Source organism: Protopterus annectens, chromosome 13.part0 (genome assembly GCF_019279795.1).
Source record: "Protopterus annectens isolate FY-2018-M chromosome 13.part0, PAN1.0, whole genome shotgun sequence".
NCBI lineage: Eukaryota > Metazoa > Chordata > Ceratodontiformes > Protopteridae > Protopterus > Protopterus annectens.
The window spans coordinates 567,448,403-567,460,453 of NC_056747.1; positions in this window are offsets into that span (position 1 = coordinate 567,448,403).

The following is a 12,051-nucleotide window of genomic DNA, read 5'->3' on the forward strand; positions in this document are numbered from 1 at the left end:
GGGAAACATTTGCCAACTGAGCCCTTAACAATGGACTGGACACTTACACAAGCCCTATTCAAAAGATTTTGGATGTTTTAGCTATCCTTTACTAATTTGGTTCCTCTACATCAACAATTAAAGTTCACCTAGCGGCAATTTCAAACTTTCATATGGGACATGATGGCTCATGTCTAATGTCAAACTTTGTAAAGCATTTTTAAAGGGACTCCTAATGATAAGACCTCCATTTAAAGGACCCATTCCTCCTTGAGATCTAACTTTAGTCCTTCAGACCCTTGCTATGTCTCCTTTTGAATCATCAGTGACTTGTGACAAAGTATTTGTCTTGGAAAGCTTTACTCTTGGTGGCTACTACATCTGCCAGAAGAGTATCTGAGCTTCAGGCCTTGTCCTGCAAACCTCCCGACTTAATATTTCACAAGGATAGGGTTGCCCTTAGGACTAATCCAACCTTTTTACCAAAGGTTGTTTCAAAATTTAACATTAATCAGACTCTTCAATTACCAGTCTTCCCTAATTTTTCCAGTAAAGGGGAATATTCCCTTCACTTACTAGACATCCACAGGCAATTACGTTTTTATCTTCACAGAACGAAGGATTTTAGGAAGTCTGACCAATTATTTGCTGCATTTTCCTCTTTCTCTTTAGGTAATCCAGTTTCAAAGGTTACCTTGGCTAAATGGCTTAGAGACTGTATTACTTTCATCTGTCATTCTAGAGGGCTCCAACTTCCATGTCCAGTTAAAGCCCATTCAACTAGAGTGGTGGCAACTTCCACAGTTTTTCATGCCAAAGCATCTTTGGGCGATATTTGTGCAGCAGCGACTTGGTCTTCTCCTCATACCTTTATCACTCATTACAAATTGGATCAGGTCTCGCGGGGACAGGCATCATTCGGCTCAATGGTGCTTAGGAATATTCTTCCATAAGACCTCCCAGGACTAAAGTAGCTGGGGACTCTGTCCCACTGTCAAGGACTGAGTGAAGATTAACAATATTAGATAAAGAAGTTACGTCTTACCATAATGTTCCAGCTTTGTTGTCGATCTTCATTAACCCTTGACACCCCCCTCCTTCCCCCAACCTGAGACTCCTAGTGGACTGAATTTTTCATAACTAGCTTAATAATCAATTTTTTTTTTTTACTATAATTTCTGTTTATCTCTTTGCCACTATGTTGGGGAAAATCGATCTGAGGTAATTTTGAGAGGAGCATTATGGGTAGTGCCTGGCTCAAGAGTTTGGAAGGCAAAAGCTGAAGTAAATGGCCGAGTCAGTTCAGAGGCTCAGAACCAAGCCCCACATTTTTGTTAAATTGCCACATATAATTTGCAATACCAGTTCAAATGGATATTTACATACGTTTAAATTTGAATGGTTATGTACACATTGCCAAAGATAATTTATTATATCAGTTCATTATATCACTAACTAGCACTGAAGACATTTACTAGTATATATATATATATATATATATATATATATATATACCTATGCTTAAAAATCAGGTTAAGAATACGTAATTTGAAGAAAATAATATGTTATGCTCTTAGTTTGCTTTGCATTGCTATTTGGGAGCAGAAGTAGAGAAATTCTTAAGTAGTTACACATTTAGCATGTTCCTCTCCAAGGGTGGCATGCTAACTGAGGTCATGAAAGCATATACACTTATATGATTCCTTCAGGTGGACTTTAAGTTATGCTTATAACACAGGACAGTCATTTAATTTCCTGATTTTTTTCTTTCATAAGCACCTTTATTAAATTCACAAAATTTAAACAATGACACGGGCACACACACAGTTAAAGAAAAGAAAACAAACATACACATTTTTTTTGAGATTCATGCATTATACATATGTATTTTCTTGTTTAAGAATTATCATTCAGTCCAGCATTAGACAGATTGCTCAAATCCTTCCTTCGCTTAAATTACTATTCTCTTCCTGAACATAATTTTTGTGTATCGTTCCCAAACATTCCAATTATGTAATGTGCTCTATCCATTTTCTACAGATCCTAATTCCAGTTCTATTATCCCCTTAAGCTACTCAATACTCTTGATTATGGTGGGTTTAGATTTTAATTTACATTTTCTACTAACTGCTTTTTGGCAGCCAAAAGCATTAAACTTAGCAAAGACTTACTATCTCCACGCAATTCAGATCCCCTATCCCAACTCAAATGAATAATTTGTTGTTTAAAATCACTTGCTTCCCAAACATTTCTGACACAGTACCCATTAGGGAATTTTTAACATTTGCTAGCTTGTTACACTCCCTAAAATATGTCCCCAATTACCTCTCTTCTTCCCATCATACCTACAGCAACTGCTATCTATCTGAGGAAAAATTCACTGAAGTCTGCTTGGGGTATAAAAATAAATAAGCAAACACTTCCATGTAAAATCTGGACTTTATTGTGTACCTGGGAGCCATACAGATGTCTTCCCACTGTTTTGTAAATTGCCTTTCCATTCTCTCTTCCCAATCTTTTCTAACTTTTTCTGACTGATTTTGTAGTTATCATGCAGTATTTTATATGTCCAACTAATTACTGATTTTTTAACAGCAGCTTTTGTTGAAGTTCTCAGGATACTTTCTGCTACTTTATCAAATATATGCTATTTGATTATTTTCTTTAAGGGCCTGGACCCAAAATCCTATTCTCTCCTTATTACTTGAGCTCCACCCATTTCATCATGTCTTTCTTATGTATATGAGCCTTAATTGCATAGCTCTAAAGTACCTCTTTAATTTAAGTAATGGTCCACAGTTTCTCCTCTGGTTGACAGAAATACATCAGGCCTGTATATAAAGCTAATGGAACTAGAAACATTCTCACTGCTTGATTCATATTATCCATATACATAACGAAGAGCTTCTAACTTCTCAATTTTTGTATTATCTGTTGTTTAGTCTTTTCTCACATATTCTTAGTTGCCAAAAAAAAAATCCTTTTTAATCCATACACTTAAATACCTCATCTCACAGATATGGGTATTGCTGAACCAGTTCACATGCTGGTACACAGTTTATTCCTATAGTCTTTGTTTTATCGTCCTTTGTTATCCTTTAAAGACATAAAATGATCCCAAAATATTCCATAACACTCAAATGTCCTTTTCTGGATTTATCGTGTACGTAATACATGAAAATAAAGCTAACTTTTCTTGATTACTATATTAGTTACATCCTTGTATTTGTCAGTCACTTATTTGTTTGCCAGTGGTTCTAAGTGTAAAGCAAATAAAGGGAAGGAGGACAACCTTGCTTGGTTCCTTGGGTTAAACACAGCTTGTCAGTGAAGAATCCTCCTATCTTAATTCCTACCTCTTAGCCTTTTTATATCCTCCTAAATAACTCTCTTACTGTATCAGGGAAAGCAAATGCTACTATTGCCCTACTGATAAAATCCCGGATGACTGTCAACTGCCTTTTTTGCACCAAGACTCACCAACAACAGTGGCATTTTCTTACACTCCCATTTCCCTCTGGATTATTATCGTTCTATTATTGTTGTCAAATGTTTCTCTCACCTTCACAAAACCACACTGATTCATATCTATAAAGTTTGGTAACACCTTTGCCATTCTTTTAGCTAATCTAGACATAAACACTTTATAATCACGGTTTAAAACTGAAACTGATCTATATGAAAATGAGTCTGAGGGGTACTTACCCTCTTTGGGTAACACCGCTACTACAGCTTTTATCCAAGATGCTGGTACTGTTACTATCTCACCTTTTAAACCAAAACAAATCCAAGGCAGACGGTTGTGAGCAGCAACTATTTTATTTGGTAAACCAATTAAAACCAAAAACAAATAAATTACATATATATTATTTGTTTTGTTTTAATTGGTTGGTTTTGGAGCCTCTTGGATTCTGTGTTTTATCACTCTCTTCTCCTTTTAAAATATTGTTAAAGTGCCTTCCAGATCTTTATAACTTTCTTCCCTTCAAAATTCCAAACTTCCACAGGAATATAATCTGTTCCTGGAGACTTCCATGTTGATTGATTATATGTCACCATTTTCATCTCATCCCTTCCTGTCTTAGTTATTAATACCTGAGCCCCATCTTCCACTAACTTTAGCACAGTTAAGTCTTTTATAAATATTCGCAGTTGTGCCTTTTCATGATTTCCTATTTCCATTGTTTTACAAACATTTTCATTTAATTTCTCAAATTTCTCTAACACCTCATTGTTCTAAAAATATTTGCTTAATAACCTTTTTAAACTCATACATATTATCCAAATACGGTCTTATTTTTTCCCTTTAGCACTCAACAATTGCTCTTCTTGTTCTGAGAGACTCCCCTTCTTCTGCAGTAGTGTAACCTTTGACAACTCCTATAAATAAGTATTCCTTTCTTCCATACACCTCTCACTCTTATTTTTAAATGCCACTCATTTTATCCTACTCCCTAGCTATTCCTTCTGAAGAAATGTCCATCTTCCCCAATAACTCTCAAATCATTTCCACTACCTTTTCCGTAAATTAACGTAGGGAAGTGTCAGCATCTTATTTTCACTTTGCTGCTTATCTTATTCTTTATTGTTGATTGATTTATATGTCACCATTTTCATCTCATCCCTTCCTGTCTTAGTTATTAATACTTGAGCCTCATCTTCCACTAACTTAGCATGGATGTGTTTCAAAGCTTTTGATTAAACATTCATGTTCCTGTGAAAAGTCATTTCTGTCCAGTCTAGCTCTTTTTCTCAACATGGAGAATATGCATATTCTGAGTTAATGCTAGTAAATTCACGTCTTCCATCCCAAATATTCTCATATATATTTCTTCAGAAATAGACTCTCTTTTGAATTATGTTTCCAGATTGCAAATATGTGCATATTAATGCTTGATAGGCTGATACTGCATCTCTGTTTGAGCCCATCTCATATTTCCCTGACTTTGTGCTTCAATAAAAAATACTCCAGAAACCACATTTTATACCCCAGCCCCTTTTAACTCACAGAACTATACAAACCTTCCAAAAAGAAAGTTACCCCTCCATATAGGGGTGGTTGCCCCAAATAGACAGCTACACCCACAGGTTTTACCTATTCTAAAGTTAGGTTTAAACATGCTGAAAGCTTAATTTAAACATGCTGAAAGCTTAATTTCCTGATTTCTTGAGTGATATCACTCCATCTAGCAGGAGCAATATCTGAGAATGATCTTTTTGCTTTTGTTAGCTAAACCAGAAGCCTGCATAGCATTGGGCCTTTCTGACTGTGTATGGTATACGCCTTCTTAACTGCATTGGTTATTAGGTTCATAGGTTGGTACTAGGCTATCGGCCCTAGGGCCTATACAAGCCTAGCCATAACAATTCCCTGGCTATTTCTTCCCACAGTATTTACTTCCCTGGACCCCTGTCATGATCCCTGGGGTGAATTTCCTATCTCCCATCCAATCATCAAGGTTCCTTTTGAAGAGGGCCAAAGAGGCATTAGGTTATTCAAGTGTTTGGTGTAACTATATTCTGCTACTGCCAACCATCAAGCTTTTTTATTAATTGATCTTCCTTCACCCCATGTGTGAGAGGCAATTCTGCAAGCTCAAAGTCACTGAGGTTTTCTCTAGGGTTCTAACCACACCTCTCATGGCTGACATGGCAACTGTGTCATTGCAGAAGCATCATATGTTCTTCATGTGGTGTCAGCAAGCTCCCACACAGATTCCCTAAGACATATCATCACTGGTTTGGTATCACCAAGCCCGCAATCCCCTGATTCCATGGCCATTATGAATGTGCAAGGAGCACTCAGCCAACCAAGACCATATCTATGTTCCTCCAGAATGTGAAAGCCAGTGGAGTTTAGTAATATGGATGCCACAGCAGTAGCTGGTAACTAGTTGGCCTTGGATAGTGTTAAATAACGCTTTCTTTCTGCCATCTGTCATGCAGATAAACTATATAATTTTGCTTATACTGTTTGCCATAGGGCTGCATTATACTGTGAATTCTAAGAGACAACTGGTGATATATATTCAGATCTATAGAGTGAAGACATTTACAATGACTGCATTCCTTGCTTTCCAACAGAGTATAAGTGGCAAACTATATGAGACCTCTTAAGTTACTGCAAAACTTTATCAATTATTGTTTCAGAAGGGTGCTAGAAGATGAGGTGCTGGTTTAGCCAGGCAGCTATGTACCTATTTTACTGGCAAAAGACAACCGGTTGTCTTATGGGTCCTTTTGTAGGTTTGATTTGTGCTATCACACATAGGGCTGATACACTGTAGAATGGTATACCAAAGACCTGTATGATTCAGAAAACAATCTATACAATGGATAAAGGCGCTGTACAATATTATCCCATTGTATGGGCATAGTACCTCGTGCATGGAGTGCACAAGTAAACAAGCTTCCCCTCTCAGCTGTACACAATTCACAAATACACAATTCATGAAGCAAGCACTATAGAATAAACTACCCCCTGCATATTAAGTAAAGTGACACCATTGCCACCTTCTAGACTAGCCTTGACAAGTAGATGGGTACTCTCAAGGTCATCCCACCCTGACACCTTTTGCCTCCTGGAAGCAGAAGTTATATGTTGAAGGTGGTACTTGGCATGGTGCACATGGCCTTCAGATTTATTTGCCTTGTAGTTCATATGATTTTATGGTTCTGCAATCCCCCTTCCCACTTAGCTTGGCACAGAATGCTGAGCAGTACATTAGCTCACAGAAGACAACTCCATTCCATGGCTGGAAAATCACTATTGTGCAACAGGATTCTCCTAATTGTAGGCACACTTGGTATCTCACTGATACATGACCCACCCCTACACAGGTATACTGGCCAGCTTTCTCCAAAGAAAGCTTGTACAACACAATATTATTACAGTATGTCAAAGTCCTACAATGATGCCTGAGTGAAACATATTTATAAATCATTCACAGGCATGATGACAGAATACCGTGAGGCAGGGAAACCATAAATAGTAAGGTGTACCTCACTAAACAGGTTTTCCGTGCTGTGCTATGCAGCAAAGCACAGTATAGTATTGTGGCTGCAATTTGGAGCACAGAAGAACTGAGCACAGGAGCATAGGAAAAGTGAATAATGCACTCTTGTGTGCAATTCACAGACAGTGGAGGGTGCTTTCTACTCTACCACTAAGGCGGCAGCCCATGTATATGAACTGCAAGCCTTGAGGGTGGCATACGATACCTACTGCTCAGTGTGTGTATATACCTCTATGCACTATGTTTATGAGTGTCTACTTTAACTCCAAGAATAAAACAAAGCCAGCACCAGACCAGACACATTCACTGAATCTTTATTGTAGAACAGAGAGATCAAACCGGTTTCGGCACAGAGCCTTCATCAGTGATACTGCAAAACACAGAGCCTTCATCAGTGATACTGCAAAACACAAAGTGCACCGTTTAAATATACAAACAACCTCACTTCCTGTGATGTCATATCTCCCTTTAATTTAAAGATATACTATAGTTTATCATTAAACCCTAGTGTGAACAGCGCACTAACTTAACAATCCATCTTGTTTCCTTGTAATTGAGTACAGAATGCCAACCCTTCTTATACTTGCTATCTCCCCTTACTCTGTCTATAATGGTGAACCTGACTCTAGCATTAGGGTGTGATTGGCAATGCCTATATAAGGCATTTGTAATGCGTTTGTTGTGAATGTCACTCGTGTTCAGATATTCTCAAACGAAGGGGTCTGGACATCTGTCCTACATAAAATGAAGGACAGATACAGCTGACCAAATAAATGACCCAGTCTGATCCACAGTTAGCATAAAAATTGATGTTATATACTTGACCTGTATTCTGACTGGAAAATTGTTTAGACTTGCAAACGTGTTGACAAGAAGAGCAATGACCACATGGAAAAGACCCAACTAGTTTCTCCCCTGTAATAGTTAACTGATTACCAGGATTCCTGTTTGTACAATGACGTTTGTAATAAAAAAAAAAAATAGGATCCCAGTGTCTTGCCTCTACGAAAAGAAAACTGACAATGTTCTGGCAAAATCTGACCCAATTCCGCATTGGCCATCAAAATATTCCAATGTTTGCTAACTACATTCCTTAATAAATTAACATTTCGACCATAAGTTATCAGTCTCAATGTATCGGATTCCTTACAATCATTCTTCTCCTTATAAGTTAACAACTGAGCCCTAGGCTGTTTGGAAGCCCACTTCCTGGCTGTAACAACGTCCCCCACCCTATAACCTCTATGGAGAAATCTGCATGTGAGATGATCCTTGGAGCTGTTGAAATCTTCCTCTGTTGAACAAATCTTTCTAATTCTTAAGAATTGGGACTCAGGAATATTTCTGATTGTGTGTGTGGGGTGCAGACTGGAAGCGTACAATAAATTGTTATATTGAGGGTACTTTTCTATACACCAAGGTGCGCAAGGTGTGATCAGGTTCTCACACAACCTTGACATCCAAATAATTAATTTCTTCATAAATATGAGAGAGAGAAAATTCAATACCCCATTTATTATCATTCAAATATTGTTCAAACTCCCGTAGATATTCGATATTCGCATGCCACACCAACCAACAGTCATCCAGGAATCTCCTCCATATGTCGATTTCAGGCAGGTAGATGTTAAGGGCCTCATTGTAAATTAGTTCTTCTTCTATGTACCCCATAAAAAGATCCACATAAATGGGGGCAAATGAAGCCCCCATGGCTGTCCCCTGGGTTTACCAATAACAAACCCCCTGAAAATAGAAAACATTTTTTGGTTAGGACATGCTCAGTCATACAAATGAGGAGTGTATTAAATTCAGGTGTATATAACCCAGCTCTATTTAACCAGTAATCCAAGGCTTGCAACCCTGCCCAGTGTGGTATACTGGTATATAAGGATTTCACATCAAGGGTGCACATGAGCCAATTAGATTTAAGTTGAGAATCCAATACAATTTGTAGGAATTGGGTAGTATCTTTAATCCTAGCCCGAATAAGAGATAACAGGGGTTGCAAATACTGGGTCAAATATGCCGATAAAGGTTCAATCAAAGAACCAATTCCAGAGACTATGGGTCTACCTGGGGGCTGGTCTAAGCGCTTATGAATTTTCGGCAACAAATATAAATATTGTTTTCCAGGGTCCCTCACAGAAAGATGTAACCTGATGGTTTTACCGATAATACCTTCCTCCACTGCTCTCTGCAAAAACATGTCAATATCTTTCTTAAAATTGGGAGTGGGATCAGTGGGCATGCACCTGTAGTGCTGAGGGTTAACTAACTGTCTACTTCCCTCTGCCCAATAATAATTGGAATCCATGAGCACCACTGCCCCTCCCTTATCAGCTGGAAGGATGACAATATCAGAATTAGTACAAAGCTTTTTAAGAGCCCTTTGATCATTTTGTGAGAGATTATGTCTAACCATTTGAGCAGAACATAGTTTGAAGTGTAGATCTTTAAGGACTGCTTGTTGGAAACATCACTACATTTTTGTTCATAGGTGGTGTAAAGCTAGATTTCTGAAATCTAAATTCTGTAGACCTCTGGGAGTCTGACAGAACCAAATAATAACAGCTTTAAGTTGATATTTCTGCAAAAGCTAACACATCTGTAACAAATACATTCTCGTCAACACAAAAACCTGGTACATAGTTCAATCCTTTATTAAGGAGCTGCTTCTGCTCCACAGTTAAAACATGTGATGATATGTTATGAATGTTACAATATTCATTGTTTATTTGACCAGTGAATGAAGAAAATTCTCTAAAGTGTCTGTTCTGATGCTTCCACCCACCCCTATGTTTGTTTCTTCTAAAGGGTGTTCCTGCCCCCACTGTTTTTTTACTTCAGGTGAATCCCTAACCTGAGCACCTTCATTATCTGTTGCAGAGAATTCATCCCCTGAAGTGCTATTACTAGAAAAAGATTCTTTCAAAATGGATCAAGGTCTTTTTTTTTACATACACAAGTACCTGATCCATTGGTCTCAGAGAATCGAACATTCTTCCAAAACTCAATGGGGTTCCCTCTCTCATAGTCTTACATATCCCTTGTGAATTTCCGTAATTTTTTTCTCTAACTTGGTTTTCAAATGCCAGAAGGTCCTTAGACAGTCTACCAAGGCAACTGACATAATGTGGCTGTCCCTCATAATTTTTAACCCCCTCACTCCCTCGTTTGACATCTTAGATATTATTCTCTATGATACGCTCATAATATGAGGTCAATATATTAACAAAAGCCAGGGAGGTATTCTGTTGGGTCTTACACCAATCTTGAATTAACAAATCATCCAATTTACCCACCAGAGGCTGAATACTTATTCTCAATCCTTTGGGAGTAATGTTCTTACTTTGATATGCCTTAAAAAGTTTCAGGTGCCATAGATTCGTACGTAAATTTTCCTAACTTAATGAACAGTGAATTATAGCCGTCAACTGGATCAACATTACCTTCAAATGTGGTTCCATCATAAGATCCCTTAAAGCCAAAAACCTGAATGCCATTTTTATCTGCACATAAACTTTGTAGAACAGTGTTTAAATCCATGACCATAAGCTGCTGTGGTTATTCAACCCAAAACTGTTCAGCCAGGTTGTTAAGATTTCAAAACCCAAAAACCTCCCAAGGCATATATATGTGTGTGTGTGTGTGTGTGTATGTGTATGTGTGTGTGTGTGTGTGTGTGTGTGTGTGTGTGTGTGTGTGTGTGTGTGTGTGTGTGTGTGTGTGTGTGTGTGTGTGTGTGTGTGTGTGTAAGGCCCACAAAATAAATATATGTCAGCACAGCCACACTCGCCAGTCAGCTAAGAGGCCCCACAAGACCCAATGGCCCTCGAAAACCCACAATAGTAAAACTATTCTAAATATAGCTTAGGTATTGAATACTATGGAGAGGGATATATATGTATAGAGACCAATCCAAATCTTAATCGTCAAAATTTTTGTATGCAATAGACATCTAAAATTCAAAATCATTTAAATATTCAGAGTAAGCAACCAAACCACCATTGATTGTGCTAAATTCAAATGAATTGGTTTTTCAAGAACATCCACTAACAAACTGTAAATGAACAGATGCATGAGAAATTATAATAACTGTGATTCATGTCTAAAAGCATACACCAATTACCTATGCTAACACATATACACAAATAGTATCACAAACATTATGTTGTTCCCAAACCCAATTGAAACGGTAGGTGTCTACTTTGACTCACCAAAACTACACTTCACCGATTCCTAGCTGGCCGACTCCACTTCAGCTAAATGGATTTAAACCAAAAGCACAGACTGCCGAAATCATTTCCTTGTGAAACGCACCACTTGGCCACCATGGAAAAAACCTCAACAGAACAAAACTAAACCCACCCAAGTGAGGGGCTTCACCCCTACCCCCTACTTAAATATACCAACCCCGAGATCGCACTACACTGGAGAAAGGGCAAAGTTCACCCTCATGGCCAAGTGGTTCATTTCACAGGGAAAGGATTTTGGTAGTCTGTGCTTTTGGTTTAAAGCCATTTTGCTGAAGTGGAGCCAGCCAACTAGGAATTAGTGAAGTGTTATTTCAGTGAGTCAAAGTAGACCTGTTTATGACTACTAGGGCCTGGCTTTGCAGAATAGCAACATTAAAAGCATGGCACAGTTTCATTATTAACTTATATTCTGCAAATGGCTTTTAGAATCTGGTAGTGGTTAGGGTTAATTACATTAGTGGGATCTATGCTGTTTAACTTTTAAAATTAAATGTTAGCTATAGGTTTATTTTTCCCATGACTGTGTGTAAGGGAAAAGCATCTAACCTGCACAAGATGGTGTACATTAAAACAGGAGAGATTTGAGATTGTCATCTACACTGTAAAGAGAGTTCAAGTTAATTCTTGCTAGTTTGTTTATTTGATAGATTTAACCGATTCTGGAAATGGGAAGTGGAAGCAGTTTGAGTTTTAAATTACTAGTATGACAGTAGTGTTTAGTAGTTACCGAGTGAACTGGATAGAATTATTACTAACCATAATGTACACAAAATGATATTGCCACTAATGATGGCCAAAGC